The 21,894-nt window shown below is 40.7% G+C and overlaps 1 protein-coding gene across 1 annotated transcript in view; it reads right to left on the bottom strand.

Moving 5' to 3' along the window:
- Nucleotides 1–21,894, bottom strand: part of LOC147725086 (uncharacterized) — a 449,247-nt gene that overhangs the window by 402,468 nt on the left and 24,885 nt on the right. The window lies entirely within an intron of this gene.

Raw genomic sequence — 21,894 nt, 5'->3', positions numbered from 1 at the left:
GGTTAGTGGGTGGTTTTATTAGGGTATGAGGAGGTGCATCAGATGGTCATGTGGATGATGCCATCAGTGATGTCATTAGAGATGTGATCAGTGATGTCATCAGTGATGTCACTGAGCATGTCATGAGTGATGTAATATGTGATGTCATCGGCAGTGCATTGCTGGGGCCTGAGTTATAGTTAGGTCTACTTACTATAACAGCCGAATTTCTATGCTTTTGTACAAGTGAAATCTTCAACTAACTATAACGTCCCTAAAACCTATAAAGCTAATAATATGCAGAGTAGCCGTTCCTGTGCGAAAATAACATGAAAACACCACTTCCTTATATTTTCAACAAGCAGCCAAATCTGCTGTGTGATCCATAAACAAGCTGGTGCTTGTAGTGTTGTGGACAGTTGACACACCACAAAACCTCAAGAAGTGGGGAAGATCACAGTCATGTACCTGTTAGCAGAAAGGCAGTGGACTGCTCCAAAGTACGCCACTCCAGCATGGATGTGTGAATAAAGAGGCCGGGGCTCTGGGTGTGGTTCATTTATGTAAAAGTCAATGGGTCTGCCAGGGTGGCGACCCTCAACCTGTCACGTGGCTGAGCCATGGCCGTGGGCCTCTTCGACACAAGCCCCCTGCAAACACAGCAGCACAGCACCACAGAGATTTGTCTGTACAGACTACTGACTTTGATCTACACTGCGGACAGTGGGCTCACAATTCAGATGGGAGTTGCGATTGAAGATGATGCAGTCCAGTAGGCAAAAGACATTGCTCCCAGTGTGGCCCACCCGGACCAAGCATCATCGCATGCTCCATACCCACTGAGCGCCAGAGGTACCACTAACTCAGTGCACCACAAGTCAATGCCAGGTGGCCTTATTGAGGCAGAAATAAGTAGGCAAAATACATTGCTCTCAGTGCGGCCTGCCAGGACCACACATCATCGCAGGCTGCATACAGGCTGAGCGCCAAAGGTACCACTAACTCCGTGCACCACTAATTCAATACCACGTGGCCTTATTGAAGCAGAAATAAGTAGGCAAAATACATTGCTCCCAGTGCTGCCCGCCTAGACCACGCATCTTCGCAGGCTCCGCACACGCTGAATACTTCTGATGCCACTAACTGTGCAGTTCAACTCAGCGCCACGTGGCTGTGGGCACTTGCTGACTAGTGCCTCTGGCCTACACCTCGGTCAGCACAGCTCACCATTAAAAAAGAATCTTGTTTAAAACTTCCCTGAAACCTACACAATATCCTTTTAGTATCCTTGCTTCTTGAACTTTTTTCTTATCAGTTATGGCTTTAGTACAAAGACCAACTTCATCTTGCAAGTCAAAAGGAACACTGAATGGCAGTCTACACTGCGGCCCGCAGAGTTCACAGTTCTAATTCATTTTTCATTCATAAATGTCAGAGTCCAGTAGGCAACTGACTATAACGTCTCTGAAACCTACACATTTCAACAATGTATTCCATACATATTTCATCTTTTGTTACCTACACTGCGGTCATCAGAGCTCACAATTAACATTGACACATGATTTAATAATTGTACTCTATGTCCTCAGATTTTGTCAAGAGGAAGTCACAAAAACTATTCCTTGATGTCTGTGCTGACTACTGCCTTCCATCTACATTGCGGACAGTAGGGCTCACAATTCAGATCGAGTTGCGATTGCTGATGACGCAGTCCAACAGCCATTGCTACTAGTGCCGCCCTCTAGGACCAAGCATCATTGCTAGTTGTGCACACGCGGAATGATTCTGATGCCCCTAACTCAGTGCACCACAACTCATGGACCCTTTATGATTTAATCTCTGTGTGTGATCTGATTATTACCGTTCTACTTTTTGCCAACACCAATCATTCCCAGAGGGCTGGCTTACACTCACCCCATACGCATCCTGCACGAATATATCTTTCCATTCCGCAAACAAAAATCCCGCATACCATCACTCCGCATTTTTAAGTCCGCAAAAACCATTACTCCTCAAGCCATAATTCCCCAAATTTTTACAACACATATGACTTCACTACGCATGCAATTACAACGCAAATGCATGTGTGGTGAAGTCATATACTTTGTAAAAGTACTTTATTTTTAAAAATATATAAATATTTATTTATACATATATATATATATTTATATATACATATATACACATATATATATATATTTTTAAATTAAATGAAACATTATTTCTTTAAAATTACATTATATTTAGAACTATATTAATATTACACACATATATATAAAAAATATAGATATATTTAATTTTTATTAATTAATAATTACCCTATACACCCTAAAAACTAATCCCACCCTAGTCCCTTTAAATACCCCAGCACCCTTAAACACTAACCCATCCTGACCCTAAAAATACCCCTGTACCCCAAAACCCAAACCTACCCCTGAACCCTAAAAATACCCCTGTACCCCAAAACCCAAACATACCCTTGAACCCTAAAAATACCCCTGTACCCCAAAACCCAAACCTACCCCATACCCCTAAAAATACCCCTGTACCCCAAAACCCAAACCCAGCCCTGAACCCTAAAAATACCCCTGTACCCCAAAACCCAAAACAACCCCTGAACCCTAAAAATACCCCTGTACCCCAAAACCCCAAACAACCCCTGAACTCTAAAAATACCCCTGTACCCCAAAAACCAAACATACCCCTGAACCCTAAAAATACCCCTGTACCCCAAAACCCAAAACAACCCCTGAACCCTAAAAATACCCCTGTACTCCCAAACCCAAAACAACCCCTGAACCCTAAAAATACCCCTGTACCCCAAAACCCAAAACAACCCCTGAACCCTAAAAATACCCCTGTACCCCAAAACCCAAAACAACCCCTGAACCCTAAAAATACCCCTGTACCCCAAAACCCAAACCTACCGCTGAACCCTAAAAATACCCCTGTACCCCAAAACCCAAAACAACCCCTGAACCCTAAAAATACCCCTGTACCCCAAAACCCAAAACAACCTCTGAACCCTAAAAATACCCCTGTACCCCAAAACCCAAAACAACCCCTGAACCCTAAAAATACCCCGTACCCCAAAACCCTGTACCCCAAAACCCAAAACAACCCCTGAACCCTAAAAATACCCTTGTACCCCAAAACCCCAAACAACACCTGAACCCTAAAAATACCCCTGTACTCCAAAACCCAAAACAACCCCTGAACCCTAAAAATACCCCTGTACCCCATAACCCAAACCCAGCCCTGAACCCTAAAAATACCCCTGTACCCCAAAACCCAAAACAATCCCTGAACCCTAAAAATACCCCTGTACCCCAAAACGCAATCCTACCCCTGAACCCTAAAAATACCCCTGTACCCCTTAACCCTTAAATACCCCTGCACCCCATAACCCAAACCCACCCTTAAAATACCCCTGAACCCAAAAAAAAACATATACTTACCTTACAACTTACCTTAAAACATATACTTTTACCAATCATGCTTTTACAATGATTTTCGTTGTAAAAGCATGCGTGATAAAAGCATATAATATATAAAGGCATGCGTTGTAAAAAAATGCGGAGTAAAGGTACCTGCGTTATCATGGAATGAGGAGTAAAGGAATGCGGAGTAAAAAATGCGGAGTGACGGTTTTTTACCATCCTGCACAGACGTCACTGCACATGTGACCCTGGCAATAAAAAGGGGCCGAGCGCACGTGCTAGTACCCAGTTCCACTATCTATCTAACTGTGTCTGTGTGTTCATTAGTTATGCATGATACTGCTCCTGGGCCCTACCACATAACATTCTGCTTAGGACAGCGCTCGCAACCATGTTAGATCTGGCAGTGTGGACATTTCCGTTTATGTAACTTTGTCTCAGTGATTGTAAAAGTACATAGGTAAAAACGGAAAATTAGAGTACTCCAAGGAGAGTGTATAGTGAATTTATAAGTGCTTTGGAATTGGCGGAGTCATTGGATATGTACAAATTAATAGAGCCTAACCTCCGAGCACAAGCTTGGCTCTAAATGGCTGCCCTCCATGTGCCAAAAACTGAAATTTGTGCTTTGCAAGGCCCTGTTTTGCTGCAGTTGCAATACTCCACTGAATGTGCAATAAACATTCATATCCACACAGAAATGTCATCTGCACAATCTTTCATGTGTGGAAGTATGGATGATGGTAGGGTCAGTGATTCCCCCTACCTTTCATGTTAGTCATGTTTTAGGAATTGGGTCACAGGGGGACACATTGGCGCTTCTGGCCCGAGTGGCAGCAGCACTACAAAAGGGACATCTGCAGCAGTTGATTCCTCATAAACCCCAGAACGGAACCTCGCCCAGAGCTTTGGAGTCATTGTTCAGAGCCTCACGCAGGACAGGCATATGCCAGGCCTGCCCAATCCATTCACACATACAGGGAGGGACGACAAAGCTACATGGCCCAGCTTTTCATTGTAGTAATCTGCTGCTCACAGGTCTTGTTTTCAGTACGCCACAGCCATTCACTGACAGCTGGTTTACACCCACACCACACCCATCAACGTCAGGCGTCACCCTACACGTGACCCTACCAATAAAAACAACCGGATGCACGCGGTCCACACCATTTCCATTTCTGACTTGGTGCACCGGATGCACTGCGGTCGGCACAGGCACACCACCACGGGACGGTGAATTTCGGTCCACTGAGGTAGGGTCTTTGTAAAAGCTTAGCGGGTGTGCAGCCTGCGATGATGCCCTGTCCCTGTGGTCCGTACAGCACATGTTTTGTGTGCAGTGCTGATCCGCAGTTTACGCCTGAGACACAGAGCAGCAGGGGCCTACCGCTCACTTTGTTAGTAGCTCTGCAAGTGCTGAGCGGGTGTGCAACCTTCGATGATGATGGGTACACTGGTATGGGTACACTGGTATGTCCTCTGCCATGGCAAAATCAAGACTCAGCACAAAATGTGAGACCTGTTGGCCTGCGGAGTGGGACTGCATGATGTGGAGGGTGCCCTGTCCATGAAAAGGTAAGCAGTGAGACTTGGGTGCTGACGGGCAGGCAGGCACCTCTGGGCGGCGGGAGTGGATGGGTTGCAGCAGACTGGATGCACAAAGGCGGGACAGCAATTTAGGCATGTGCAGTCGTATATACTCTGCCATTCCTGATTCTCTACGATGTTTCAGATGTGGGAGCTTGGCTCCACTAGGTCCCGGCACGTGGTTGGAGACACAGCCGTGGCGTACAGGGAGCTGTGAGAGTTTTGTCCACAGTGTGGGCATTCACTGTCTCTCCTCATCTGTTCATTTCTCTACATCACACTTTTTTTCTCTCTCTTTCTCTCTCTTTACTCTTCCTCTGTTTATCTCTTTCTCACCCTCTTTGTCTCTCTCTTCCTCTCTCCCACTGTTTCTGTCTAAGTGCTACTTAGTTACTGCCACCAGAGCTGAACGCGTGTGCAGCCTGTGATCTTGCATGGCCATCCTGGTAATCAACATCTATTTTGAATTGTAAGTTTGGCTTAGCCGCTGGTACACAATGAGTGAGGAGGTTGCTTCTGAAAGTGGTAGACAGTCCTCTACACACGCCGGTGGCGGAAGGTGAGCAAAGAGGCTAGTTTGCGTAGTGACGGGCAGTCACCTTTGGGCAGTGAGAGTGGATGGGGTGCAGCAGCCTGGGTGTGCAGCGGCAGACAGTCACCTTCAGGCAGTGGGAGTTGATGGGGTACAGCAGCCTGGGTGTGCAGACGCAGGCAAACACCTCTGGGCGGCAAGAGTCAACGCTGTGCCACAGCCTGAGTGCACAGCGGCGAAACAGAGAATTACGTGTGTGCAACTGTATGTACTCTGCCATTTTTCTTTCAAGACTATGTTTCAGATGACTAAACTTGAGGGCTGCAGCATGTCCCGGCGCGTGGTTGGAGACACACTGGTGGCAGAAAGGTGAGATCTGAACATTTTCTCCACAGTGTCAACACTCACTCTCCATCTCTTCCTTTCTGTCACTCACACTCTATCTCTCCATAATAATCTATCTCTTCCTTTCTCTCTCTCACACTTTCTCTCTTTTTCTGTCTCTTCCTCTCTCTCTCATTCTTTCTTTCTCTCTCTTCCTCTCTGTCTCACTGTTTCTCTCTTTATCTCTTCCTTGTATCTCACTCTTTCTCTCTTTCTCTCTCTCTCTTCCTCTCTTGATCACTCTTTCTCTCTTGCTCTATCTTCCTCTCTCTCTCAATATTTCTTTCTTACTCTCTCTTTTCCTCTCTCTCACTCTGATGGCTCATGACACACAATCTTATCTTGCTTTTTGTCTCGCAGGCTGTGATTCACAAATGGTCCAGGGATGACACGCCATGGCTGTACCTAGTTTTATTTGTTGTTGTTTTGTTTAAATAAAATGTTTTATATGTAAATCCACACATGACTGTGATTCTTATTTGTCCAACCTCACATGCAGGTTATTGGGGGTATGCTGGTGATGTGGAAAGAGGGTGTGTTACCTGCTGATGTGGGTAGAGGCAGCATGAACGTGTTATCTCGCACAGACAGAGCTCTAGTATGTTTTCAGAGTTGCCTCGGACAGATGCGAGTTGATGGACTGTATCACAAAATGGCTTTTCAATGCTCATATAGTGTGACTTATCAACAGTTCGCACCGAGGCTCACAGAGGGACATCTGCGGCCTGTGGGCTCGACTCGCAGAGGAAGAACTGTGGCCAAACGCACCTATGCTCGCAGAGGCACAGCTGCGGCCCATGGGCTTGATTCGCAGAGGAAGAACTATGGGCTGTATGCTCCCAAAGGAACAGCAGCATACTAGCTCACAGAGGTAGACGCACAGCAGCGTACTAGCTCGCAAAGGAAAAGAGCTGTGAGCCGACGGACTGGCTTCTAAAGGCATAGCTACGAAGGGGTAATGTGGGTAGAGGGAGAGTGAAACATGAATCTCGCACAGACAGAGCTCCAGTATATTTTCAGTATTGCCTAGCAGAGGTAGAACTGTGGAGAGATACAAGCTTATGGACTGAATCATAAAATGGCTGCCAACACTTTCTAGTCTCAACAGTTCGCAGCCAATGAGCCGCAAGCTTGTGATGACATCACTGACATCTCATTTGACATTACTGATTACATCACTGATGATATCATTTATGTGATAATACATCTTCAGACTCTAGTATAACCTTAGATACACTCAGTGTAAACAGGCACTCACAGACTGTCACACATCCATGGAGTTACTCACACACCTAGTCAGTCATGCAAAGAATCAATCACATCTCCATTTCCTCAACTATACAGTTATACACACCTTACTTATTCAAATATATACTAACACATATTTACTCTCTTATACAATCCTTGCTACAAGTTCACAATGATTCATACAGCCACTCTCACATTCACTGGCTCTTATGTTCAGTTATTTATATATGTCAACTCTCACATGGAGTGTGTTTTACATATGTACTTACTTTGACATGTAGCACTGAGATATCCATTCACTCACCAATATACTCATGCACACAGTCAACTGTCCATACAGCTGTTTCTACATGCACTTTTGAACCCATACACCTAGGGAATCAACTGCTCACACATCTATGCACAGATTTATACACCTCCCAGCCACCCACACACATACTCAGTCTCCCATACAAATACTTGGGCAACCATTCAATAACCCATATAGTTTCTGATATAGCTACTGATTTAAACATGCAGCAGTTTACAGAACAACATAAATAATAATTGCCAAATTAAGACACTTTAATCACTAACCCATGCACTCAGTGAGACACATTTAATCATTCTCTCATACAGTCAGTCATGCACCTACTAAATCCTTCATCCAGACACTTATACATCCACTCATTCTTCAATATGTAAGACATATTTTAACTTTACAGAAACATACAGTCACTGGGTGTTGTCATCAGTGATGTCATCAGTGATGTCATTTGAGATGTCATCAGTGATGTCATCAGTGATGTCACTGACCATGTCATGAATGATGTAATATGTGACATCATTAGCAGTGGATTGCGGGTCCGCGATATATAGTTAGTGCAACTAACTATATATGGAATTTCAATGGTTTTGTGCAAATAAAATAAGGTTTTTTAAATGCTAATCCCTAACTATATATGGTCTATAACCTATGTTTTTTTCAGTGAATTTTCAAGGTTTTGTAAATGCAAATTCCTAACTATATATGGTCTATAACCTATGGTTTTTTCTGTGAATTTCATTGGTTTTTTAAAAGCTAATATCTATAGCTGTAAAATATATTCTTTATTAAGTGACGTATCACGTAGCCCGTGAGACGCCTCATGATGCATCGCATAACAGTGACGTATCGTCTCTGCAGCGCAAACCAAACCCAAAACGTAAGCGCGCCAGAACATGCTTAAAGATATATATATATTTTTTTAACCTTAATTAGACAAAATCCACACGTGCACATATCACAAACGTTCAAAAAACACAATATGTCGGACTCCCGTTACGCTGCCGGTTAGCTGCCTAGTTAACGTACCAGGAAGCACCTTTACCACGAAAAATCGCAATTTTTTTTTCTTTTGCCCCGCAGGGAACTTTAATAGCCCCCTCATCAATCCTAGGGGTTCAGGAGGGATCTGCCTTACCCCTTTCATTCATTTACACCTTTTTTTTTCCCACCTCTTGTCTCTTGATCCCACAGAGAGACAAGATGGCGGCCGCTCCAGACTGTTTACAATGATAACAGCCAATCAGCTTCTCCTCAGACTCCCGTTACACTGCCGGTTAGCTTCCCGGTTAGCTGCCCGGTTAGCTGCCCGGTTCGCGTACCAAGACGCGTCTCTACGGCGAAAAAATCAGATCTTTTTTTTTTTTTTTTTTTTGGCCCCGCGTGGCTTTATAATATCCCCCTCATCAATCCTAGGCGGTCAGAAGGGGTCTACCTTGCCCTCTTTCCTTCATTTCCCCCTTTGTTTTGGCCTCCTCTTGTCTCTCGATCCTACCGAGAGACAAGATGGCGGCCGCTCCGGAATGTTTACAATGTTGACAGCCAATCAGCTACTCCTCAGACTCCCGTTACACTGCCGGTTAGCTTCCCGGTTAGCTGCCCGGTTAGCTGCCCGGTTAGCTGCCCGGTTCGCGTACCGGGGCGCGCCTCTACGGCGAAAAAATCAGATTTTTTTTTTTTTTTTTTGGGGCCCCGCGTGGCTCTATAATATCCCCCTCATCAATCCTAGGGGGTCAGAAGGGGTCTACCTTGCCCCCTTTCCTTCATTTCCACCTTTGTTTTGGCCTCCTCTTGTCTCTCGATCCTACTGAGAGACAAGATGGCGGCCGCTCTGGACTGTTTAGAATGTTGACAGACACCGGAGAGCCAATCAGCTTCGCATCGCAAAGTTCCGTTACGCGAAAAGTACGCGAACCGGAGCGCTGCCCGGAGCGCTGTTACAGATATATATCTTGTTTTAAACGTTATTTTCTCAAAAACCACTGGAGCACATATATTGAGACCCAGCAAAGGCACATCGGGCTAACAGTCCCTACAATTTTGCCAAGTTTGGTGGAAATCCATTCAGCCGTTCGGGCTAAAAGTGAGGCCAACCGCCTTATGGAAATTAACATGGGAAAAACGCGTTTTGGGACCCCCCTTTTTTCTCGGCCCCCCCTTGACGACCCCCCCCCAAATTTTCAGGGGCTGCTCAGAAACAAAATGTGCCATTTTCCTGAAAATTTCAGCCAATTCCGTCCACAAACGCCAAAGTTATTAGACATAGAATTTTCAAAAGTTCCATAGAGAAAAAATCCTAACTATATATACCTACTGGCTATCGCCAGTAGGTAATATATATATATATATATATATATATATATATATATATATATATATATTACCTACTGGCGGTCGCCAGTAGGTATATATAGTTAGGATTTTTTCTCTATGGGATTTTTGAAAATTCTATGTCTAATACCTTTGGCGTTTGTGGACGGAATTGGCTGAAATTTTCAGGAAAATGGAACATTTTGTTTCTGAGCAGCCCCTGACAATTTGGGGGGGTTTCATCAAGGGGGGGCCGAGAAAAAAGGGGGGTCCCAAAACGCATTTTTCCCATGTTAATTTCCATAGGGCGGTTGGCCTCACTTTTAGCTCGAACGGCTGAATGGATTTGCACGAAACTTGGCAAAATTGTAGGGACTGTTAGCCCGATGTGCCTTTGCTAGGTCTCAATATATGTGCTCCAGTGGATTTTGAGTAATTTAGGTTCAAAACAAGATATATATCTGGGCGGAGCCTAACCACACATCTGATCTGATTGGCTGTCAGCACTTCATCCAAGAAGTGTTGGCAGCCATCTTGGGACCAATATACATGATAGCACCTCATTAAAAAGCATTGTAGTTAATAGAGGGTTTTAGGACTTTAGTTACATTATAAATCATTTGTTGATGGTACCATACTCGTTTTAGGAATTGTGGTGGGTTCTAAGGTGATTTTACCATGTGAAAAAACCTTCTGCTGTGATATCATGAATATTGTTTGAAAGAAAACTAATATCTCATGATTTTCCCACAGTGGTTTGGAAGGGGATCTATAAGCTAAACTGAAAGCATATTTTCTGTAAATTCACATTATCTTTCTCAGTCATGTGAAAATGAAGTCTGACATTCTCAGTAAAACATGTACATCCAACAAGGACAGAGACTGTCAGTTGATTCCTTTGTGTTCTACTGCAGCCTCCTAGAGTGTTCTAAAGAACAACTAGAGAGCTAACAGTCCTACTTATTAGAAAGGTATGGCACACCTGAAGCCATCTTGATTGGAATAAAGTGGTAACTCTTAAAACATTTAATTTAAAAAGAAACAACATGAGGGGGTATATTTTGCCATAGAAAGTATGATTAGTGCTGCAGAATGAAAAATTAGGGCACATTTTGAGTGACTTCTCAAATCCTTTTCTATTTCATTAAAACATTCTGACATGCAGTCTCCCAAAATGGCCACCAGAGACAAAAGAGCCCAAATGTAGCCCAAATATCACCCAGATGTAGCCCAAGTATAGCCCAATGACAGAATGTCCCAGAGTGTTCTAAAGAACAACTAGAGCGCTAACAGTCCTACTTATTACAAAGGTATGGCACACCTGAAGCCATCTTGATTGGAATAAAGTGGTAACTCTTAAAACATTTAATTTAAAAAGAAACAACATGAGGGGGTATATTTTGCCATAGAAAGTATGATTAGTGCTGCAGAATGAAAAATTAGGGCACATTTTGAGTGACTTCTCAAATCCTTTTCTATTTCATTAAAACATTCTGACATGCAGTCTCACAAAATGGCCACCAGAGACAAAAGAGCCCAAATGTAGCCCAAATATCACCCAGATGTAGCCCAAGTATAGCCCAATGACAGAATGTCCCAGAGTGTTCTAAAGAACAACTAGAGCGCTAACAGTCCTACTTATTACAAAGGTATGGCACACCTGAAGCCATCTTGATTGGAATAAAGTGGTAACTCTTAAAACATTTAATTTAAAAAGAAACAACATGAGGGGGTATATTTTGCCATAGAAAGTATGATTAGTGCTACAGAATGAAAAATTAGGGCACATTTTGATTGACTTCTCAAATCCTTTTCTATTTCATTAAAACATTCTGACATGCAGTCTCCCAAAATGGCCACCAGAGACAAAAGAGCCCAAATGTAGCCCAAATATCACCCAGATGTAGCCCAAGTATAGCCCAATGACAGAATGTCCCAGAGTGTTCTAAAGAACAACTAGAGCGCTAACAGTCCTACTTATTACAAAGGTATAGCACACCTGGAGCCATCGTGATGGGAATAAAGTGGTAACTCTTAAGACATTTAATTTAAAAAGGAACAAAATGAGGGGGTATATTATGCAATAGAAGGTATTATTAGTGCTGCAGAAAGAAAAATTAGGGCACATTTTGAGTGACTTTTCAAATCCTCTTCTATTTCATTAAAAAATTCTGACATGCAGTCTCCCAAAATGGCCACCAAAGACAAAAGAGCCCAAATGTAGCCCAAATATCACCCAGATGTAGCCCAAGTATAGCCCAATGACAGAATGTCCCAGAGTGTTCTAAAGAACAACTAGAGCGCTAACAGTCCTACTTATTACAAAGGTATGGCACACCTGAAGCCATCTTGATTGGAATAAAGTGGTAACTCTTAAAACATTTAATTTAAAAAGGAACAAAATGAGGGGGTATATTTTGCCATATGAATTATGATTAGTGCTGCAGAAAGAAAAATTAGGGCACATTTTGAGTGACTTCTCAAACCCTCTTCAATTTCATTAAAAAATTCTGACATAGTCTCCCAAGATGGCCACCAGAGACAAAAGAGCCTAAATGTAGCCCAAATATCACCCAGATGTACCCCAAGTATAGCCCAATGACAGAATGTCCCAGAGTGTTCTAAAGAACAACTAGAGCGCTAACAGTCTTACTTATGACAAAAGTATGGCACACCAGAAGCCATCTTTATTGGAATGAATTGGTAAGTCTGAAAACACTCAATTTAAAAAGGAACAACATGAGGGGGTTAATTTTGCCATAGAAAGTATGATTAGTGCTTCAGAAAGAAAAATTAGGGATCATTTTGAGTGACTTCTCAAATCCTCTTCTATTTCATTAAAAAAATTCTGACATGCAGACTGAAACATGCACTTTGAATACCAGCAGCGACGTCCCTGGTGAGCAGTGGCTTTACTACAGTGATCTAATGTGCAACTAAAGTGCTAACATTCAGAATTTATGGCACATGTGTGACACATCTGAATGCCTTCTTGATGGAACCAAAGTAAACAAGCATTGAAAATGCAATAGATCTCGCCCTCGTTTAAGTTAAAGCCATTCTGTTTGTAATGAGGTGGCTTTTTAGCTTTGCTTTTATTAGTGTTTTTTCAACTTTCATGTAAATAACGCACCGTTTTCACCAAATCGACTTTGCCCAAGCACACCCTTCCCTTCGGCCAACAAATCCCAAAAATTCGGCACACCTGCCGATCCACTCTCCCTACAGCTCACCCAAGCCCCGTCCCTCTAGCGCAACTGGAACACCCCAAATTCACCTTCTCCATGCGCACGAAAAACTCCCTTGAATAACATGGCAATTCGCTACTCCGCACAAAAATTGCTCTTTAAAGCACTTCCACTGCTCCGATCCGCTTCAAACTTGGCTGGACACTAGTTCCAGCAATTCCCTAACATCTCACCAAAAATCAGCCCAATCCATCCACTGGAACGGGGACGAATTTCAACCCGAATACGCGCCCACCCGCAAACACAAAAAAAAGCCATAAAACGGCCAAATCTCGACCAAAAAACGCCAAAATCCCTCAAAACCTTGCCAACACCAATACGCACGAAACTGAACCGGCCCCTCAGCCCTAGGCTCCGGGAACCCTACTTAATTGACCCAAAAGCCCTAAAAAAGCAACATAATACACACGAAAACGCCCTAACAACCCTAAAATGCATATAAGTATATGTATGCATGCATTTATGTTTGTATTTATATAGATATACAGATGATATATGTTTATATATGTATGTATATATATATATTCACTGAAAAAACCATAGGCTATAGACCATATATAGTTAGGAATTAGCATTTACAAAACCTTGAAAATTCACTGAAAAAACCATAGGTTATAGACCATATATAGTTAGGAATTAGCATTTACAAAACCTTGAAAATTCACTGAAAAAACCATAGGTTATAGACCATATATAGTTAGGAATTCGCATTTACAAAACCTTATTTTACTCACACAAAACCATTGAAATTCCATATATAGTTAGTTGCACTAACTATATATCGCGCACCCGCAATCCACTGCTGATGATGTCACATATTACATCATTCATGACATGGTCAGTGACATCACTGATGACATCGCTGATGACATCTCAAATGACATCACCGATGACATCACTGATGACAACATCCAGTGACTGTATGTTTCTGTAAAGTTAAAATATGTCTTACATATTGAAGAATGAGTGGATGTATAAGTGTCTGGATGAAGGATTTAGTAGGTGCATGACTGACTGTATGAGTGAGTGATTAAATGTGTCTCACTGAGTGCATGGGTTAGTGACTAAACTGTCTTAATTTGTGCATCATTATGTCTGTTGTTCTGTAAACTGTTGCATGTGTTGATAAGTAGCTATATGAGTAACTATATGGGTTATTGATTGGTTGCCCAAGTATTTGTATGGGAGACTGTGTGTGTGTGTGGGTGGCTGGGAGGTGTATGACTCTGTGCATAGATGTGTGAGCAGTTGATTCACTAGATGTATGGTTTCAAAAGTGCATGTGGAAACAGCTGTATGGGCGGTTGACTGTGTGCATGAGTGTATTGGTGAGTGAATGGATATCTCAGTGCTACATGTCAAAGTAAGTACATATGTAAAACACAGTACATGTGAGAGTTGACATATATAAATAACTGTGCATAAGAGCCAGTGAATGTGTGAGTGGCTGTATAGATCATTGTGAACTTGTATCAGGGATTGTATAAGAGAGTAAATATGTGTTAGTATATGTTTGAATAAGTAAAGTTTGTATAACTGTATAGTTGAGGAAATGGAGGTGTGATTGATTCTTTGCATGACTGACTAGGTGTGTGAGTAACTCCATGGATGAGTGACAGTCTGTGAGTGTCTGTTTACACTGATTGTATCTAAGGTTATATTAGAGTCTGAAGAGGTTCATCGTATTATCACATGAATGATATCATCAGTGATGTGATCAGTAATGTCAAATGAGATGTCATCAGTGATGTCATCAGTGATGTCATTTGAGATGTCATCAGTGATGTCATTTGAGATGTCATCAGTGATGTCACTGACCATGTCATGAATGATGTAATATGTGACATCATCAGCAGTGGATTGCGGGTGCGCGATATATAGTTAGTGCAACTAACTATATATGGAATTTCAATGGTTTTGTGTGAGTAAAATAAGGTTTTGTAAATGCGAATTCCTAACTATATATGGTCTATAACCTATGGTTTTTTTCAGTGAATAAATATATATATATATATATATATATATTCACAGAAAAAACCATAGGTTATAGACTATATATAGTTAGGGATTAGCATTTACAAAACCTTATTTTACTCGCATAAAACCATTGAAATTCCATATATAGTTAGTTGCACTAACTATATATCGCGCACCCGCAATCCACTGCTGATGATGTCACATATTACATCATTCATGACATGGTCAGTGACATCACTGATGACATCACTGATGACATCACTGATGACATCTCAAATGACATCACTGATGACATCACTGATGACATCTCATTTGACATTACTGATCACATCACTGATGATATCATTCATGTGATAATACGATGAACCTCTTCAGACTCTAATATAACCTTAGATACACTCAGTGTAAACAGACACTCACAGACTGTCAATCATCCATGGAGTTACTCACACACCTAGTCAGTCATGCAAAGAATCAATCACACCTCAATTTCCTCAACTATACAGTTATACACACCTTACTTATTCAAACATATACTAACACATATTTACTCTCTTATACAATCCCTGATACATGTTCACAATGATCCATACAGCCACTCACACATTCACTGGCTCTTATGCACAGTTATTTATATATGTCAACTCTCACATGTACTTTGTTTTACATATGTACCCACTTTGACATGTAGCACTGAAATATCCATTCACTCACCAATACACTTATGCACACAGTCAACCGCCCATACCGCTGTTTCCACATGCTCTTTTGAACCCATACATCTAGAAAATCAACTGCTCACACATCTATGCACAGAGTCATACACCTCCCAGCCACCCACACACACACTCAGTCTCCCATACAAATACTTGGGCAACCAATCAATAACCCATATAGTTACTCATATAGCTACTGATGAACACATGCAGCAGTTTACAGAACAACAGACATAATGATGCACAAATTAAGACAGTTTAGTCACTAACTCATGCACTCAGTGAGACACATTTAATCACTCACTCATACAGTCAGTCATGCACCTACTAAATCCTTCATCCAGACACTTATACATCCACTCATTCTTCAATATGTAAGACATATTTTAACTTTACAGAAACATACAGTCACTGGATAATGTCATCAGTGATGTCATTTGAGATGTCATCAGTGATGTCATCAGTGATGTCACTGACCATGTCATGAATGATGTAATATGTGACATCATCAGCAGTGGATTGCGGGTGCGCGATATATAGTTAGTGCAACTAACTATATATGGAATTTCAATGGTTTTATGCGAGTAAAGTAAGGTTTTGTAAATGCTAATCCCTAACTATATATAGTCTATAACCTATGGTTTTTTCTGTGAATTTTCAAGGTTTTGTAAATGCAAATTCCTAACTATATATGGTCTATAACCTATGGTTTTTTCTGTGAATTTCATTGGTTTTTTAAAAGCTAACATCTGTACCTATAAAATGTATTCTTCTTTAGATGTTTATTGATAATTTTTTTTAAAATATTTTTTTTCTTCGTTTCCGGTAAGCGAACCGGGAAGCTTTCCGTTAGCTCATCTTGATGCCGCGACCTAGTCCGCGAACCGGTAAACGTTTCGTTAGCGCAACTGTGACGCGTCGCGGAAGCGCGACGTATCACGTTGTCGCGTAATGCGTCTTATGACGCGCCGCGTTAGCGCTCCCGGAAGTGCTCCGGACCGCGAACCGGAAACGATCCGGGACGCGGCGCGCACCGCGTAACGTAAGCGGAACAGGTCATGTGACTTGTTTATCAAACTTTTCATTGGTTGATTTCACTTTTAGTTTCCAAATGATGTATGAGTAGGTCATGTGACCTAAAAATAACACTTTTCATTGGTTCAGAACTTTTCCTTTTCCCAAATCATGTAAACCCCTCCTTCTTTCCTCACTCTGACTTTCATCTTGGTGAGAGAAAGACCATTTTCAAATATTAGAGCAATGGCTTCTATTGTTGCTTCAGCTGGTGGACCCCCACCACCACCTCAACCTCCTCATGACAAGAGAGGACCAGCATCACAATACATCTCTAACACAGAGGAGGAAGAGGAGGACCTAGAAGAAGATGAACCTGAATTTGTAGAGGAGTTGCCCCGTGTTTCCCGAAGGAAAACAAGTTTTATATGGCAGTTTTTCACAATCCCTGCAGGGGAGAAGAAGGTTAATGCCAAATATGCCACCTGCCGAATCTGCAAATACAGATTATCTCGAGGAACTGAGAAAAAATATAGTATGGGCAACTATACTATGCATCGCCATATGGCCAGGTGGCATCCTTTAAACTACAGCCGAGCAGAGCTAAGGGATCTTCAAGACAATCCCCCGACAACTCCTGTGGCGAGATCCACTTCTACTATATCTTTGACTGGAAGAGAGGCACAGGAAACTGTGCCAAACATCCAGCCAAACTTCAAGCACATGAAGTTAACGTGCATGTATTGTGGTGCTCTGATCTCCTGTGGGAACATGAGCGTGAACTTAATGAACTTGGTGTTTGAAAACCATAAGTGCCCTAACCCACCCAAACAGTAATTTCTTTTTTGCTCCGGTTGAGCCCTTTTCAATACCTGTTTTTTTGTTGTTTCCCCTCTATGAAAAACACAAAAAAAACATAAAACTGTTCTAAAAATACAAAAAAAACAAAAAATGTTCAGAAAAAAAAATATATATATAAAACAACAAAAACATAAAAAAAAAGTTCTTTTCAGAACTACCTCCCCTTTCAAATAAAATTGCTAAAATGTTTAGCACTCTGGCAAGCTCTAATTTTTTTGGTTCGCTTTCCGGTTCGCAGCCCGGTTCGCGAACTTGAAGCGAACCAAAAAAATATTTTTTTTAAAAAAAGAAGAATTACTATAAGAGAAGTAAACAGACAGTAATGATAAAAGAAAGACAGCTATAGGGAGTAAACCAGAGATACTATTTAATAGATCTATTTATTAATTCAGGATGACGATAAGGTGTGATCTCTCCTGAGGTTTGTTTAAGCTGAGACCTACTCTGGGTTACAGATCAATTTTACACTTGTTGAAGAATACAGAGCAGATAATGCATTTGAAGGCCTACCAATGAAGTAAATCATGTCCTCTTATTACAACATTCATGACATGGTCAGTGACATCATCAGCAGTACATTGCGGGTAAAAAGAGTAGAAAACATTTACCTTATAATTCTTGTTACCTTTTTAAAATATTTTTTCATACTTGCAATCTGTAAAAGAGAGAACAAACATTTCCAAAAATATTAAAACATGTATTCAAAAATTAGCAATGAAAAGGGAAAACGTTGAAAAAGAAACAGTTTTTGAACAACTTTGACATTTACAGAAGCCACTGCTTCTCTACGTCCCCTACACAATCCTTAAGATATATATTTTAAACAAACAGTATCTTCATGCTGATGAACTGAGGCCTATTTTGGAACATGGTGCTTCTTTTGCACTGCTGATGTCTCACAATAGTGATGCAATAGCAGCGCCAAAAAGATGTAAAGCCATCATAAAATTGTGTCTAACACTTTAAATGATTGTTTCAGGATGCAAATAAGATGTGTGCTTTCAAGTGCTTTCTCTGAGGTGAGGCCTATTTCTTTTTTTTTTTAAAAACAGTACCCAGAATTACAGCACTGTAAGCATTAAAATTGACACTTACAGAAGACTCAGTTTCTCCATATGTACCTCACATTTCTAAATGTATATCATAAGTACAAAAAGCAGAACATTAATTATACATGTTAAATGGTTTATTTTTGCTGTTCTCAGAATGTATCAAATTTCACTTAAATCAGTGACTTGAAGGTATTCATCATGTAACAGCGGGTAAAAAAAACACAATCAAAATGATTGTGTTTAAAAAACCCATACAACCTAAAAAATCTGAATTCAAAACTCCTTAAAATTAACTTACTTTTAATGACGTCAAATGATGTCCTATGAACAGCGTCCACTCTGTTGTGCTATAAATATTTTCAGCCCGCCACTTTCTGAAAGAAAACCTCCATCATTTTGAAAAATATATCACATATAAGAAAAGACTTCTCACATTCTACCACATGTTTCCACTAGGCCAAATCATGTTGCAGCGATTCACAAGTCTTGTAATTCTTCCAATGAAATCCCGTCATTTTCTATTTTCGCAACTTTCCAAAAGAAAACATTTAAGATTATTTTCACAATCCTGGACTACTAATATCTTACCCTTCTTTGTCAGTCATGTTCTCCTTTTCCTATGACACTGATACTGCTTACTATGAAGCAAACTTACTTGCATCAGGTTTATATAGTTGGATTTTTAAATTGACATTATAATTAAAAGTTTTGGACCAATAATCTAGACAGCATTGCAGACTTACATTCCCTCTACTTGATGAACCTCTTGCAATTCCTTAGAGCAAATCCCGAGATTCTTTCCTTAAAATTTTGGTTTTAAAAACACCAGGTAAGAATTTTTAAGGTCAAACGGCAATTTTTTTTAAAAAGTTACAACGGAATCATTGCAGAATGACCAGCCGTTTCGAGACTTTAAATAAGCTGTATAATGTCCTGATGTTGTTGAAGGACCATCGTGATAGATAATTGCTACAGTTACAAAAGTCCTTCCTGATATTGACAGCTGAGAAGCCACCAAATTTTTTATTAAAGTTGACAATTTTGATCCATCAGGCCTACATCGTTGGATCATTAAAATGACATACTGGCCATATCTACGTATAAATAATGTTGACATCATTTCAGATTTACATTGGCTACATTCCATGTTGTGATCCGCTGCATTTACTAGTTTATTAAAGGAGACTGATTTACTGTCTGGCAAAGTTAAATATATAAATCTTTCTGAGTCTACACTAGTAGTACTTGATACCATACAGTTCTCGCAGTCATGCTGCCATTGATCAGAAAGCCCAAACAGGTGATCTACATCTACACCCTCATCTTGCAATACATCAAGCATATACATTAAAAACTCCTGACAATCTTGCTGATTATTTTCAGAGAAGTCTGTTTGACCTGAACATTCATCTAACAGATAACGAACTTCAGACACACTTTCTACTTTTGTTCGATCAGTGCTACATTTCTCGAAAACAGAATTCAACAAACAGCATAAAATTTGTTCCGAATTCAACAGAATCTGTTCTTTTAAACTCTCTAGCGAAAAGAGAACATTAACCACTACATTTGCATAGCAGTTGACACCAGAACTGTTTTCAAATTGAAAACCGACAACATCTTCAACAGAATCCACTTTTTTTCTACTAACAATATTCGGTTCATTGACTTTTGGTCTTTTTGCTACAACCTCCCTACTATTACTGATATTTCTACGTTTCCGGCCTACCACACGTTTCTCAAACAAAGGATATTGAGGCAAATGTGGCGCATACTCTCTTCTTAACCTATTGTATTCCTTAACACAATCTAGATCCGCAGAAATGTTGGTGACATCACAGTCAATCAAGTACAATCCCGATAAAGTTCTAACTCTTGACAATGCCACATATGCCATACCCTCCTTGAACACAGAACTGCCAATATTCACCAATGCACTGTCTACACTTAAACCTTGCGATTTATGGATTGTCACCGCATATGCCAAGCAAACAGGAAACTGTTTACGGCGAACATATAAGTCTTTAACAAGCAAAAACGTAGCAGAACAACGACCAATTAGCTGTACTTCCTCAATGCCATCAAATTTTATTTTTAAAAATTCTATTCCATCTCTATTTCTGTATTTCTCAAAATCAACAACATTACCCATTGATCCATTTACCAGACCTCTTTCAACATGTAAATTCCTTCTCAAAATGATTCGGCAATTTAAACACACATTCAAAGTCTTTTCAAAACCCGCTGTTTTAGATATAGTCTTCTCTAATGAATCCAATTTTGATTTCAAATTCTCTGACAAAATAATTGTTGATCCCATATGCTCTATTTGGTCAATAGCTTCAAGTTTCACAATCTCTTGCTTTTCTAAATTCAACATTTTGTTGTTGAAGAAGGCACATTCTGCAAGAGTTGGCATCAAACATATTCCGGATTTCTTCTCAGTAATTTTCTGAAAAATATTCTCAGGCACAATCTCTTGTTCGGGATATAAATTTGAAAGTAATCGTGCATTTAAAGCTTCTTTTCCATGCTCGGTCACTTTTCCAATTCTAATATCTTGTAGAATTTTCTTGTAATCTTCATCCTTCGCCTGACGCATATTTTCATGTAGTTCAGCATAATTGAAGTTTAACCATATATTGACGTTGCCAATGCTCCCTAAGCACTTCCTGGTATCTTCATGCGTGAGTATTTTGAACACAGGTTGACCTTTTACTGGTGTCAGCTGCAGAAGATCTCCGAAAACAATGATGTGTTTGCCACCAAATAACACATCATAATCAGTTTTAAGTACTTCTTGCATTCTCAAATGCACAAAGGCAAGCATGACATTGGAAACCATGCTTACTTCGTCAATGATAAGTAGTTTCATTTTCCTCAAGACTCTTGAAACTTCACAGCAAGCATCCCCAGATAACTTGTGGTATTGTAATTTGTTGTCATGCTCCACTGGCAGCATCAGTAGACGATGCAAAGTAATACCTTTAATGTTATGTGCTGCAAGTCCAGTAGGAGCGGTGACAACACAAGACAGCGAAGACTCAGTCCTTTCCTGCAAATAACAAGAAATTGCTTTAATGAGGAAACTTTTTTCAGTTCCCGCTTCTCCACTCACATACAGTCGGACAGGCTTCAACGATGTACATGAGCACTCTTTCTTCTCATGACTTAATCCATGCTCAATTTGCTTGGTAACTTCATCATATATATTCCTCTGCTCAACGTTGAGTTGTTTTTCC

The sequence above is a fragment of the Lissotriton vulgaris genome, chromosome 4_1 (assembly GCF_964263255.1).
Source record: "Lissotriton vulgaris chromosome 4_1, aLisVul1.2, whole genome shotgun sequence".
NCBI classification, from domain to species: Eukaryota; Metazoa; Chordata; class Amphibia; order Caudata; family Salamandridae; genus Lissotriton; species Lissotriton vulgaris.
The sequence above is the reverse complement of the archived record's forward strand: the minus strand, read 5'-3'. Positions and strand labels throughout refer to the sequence as shown.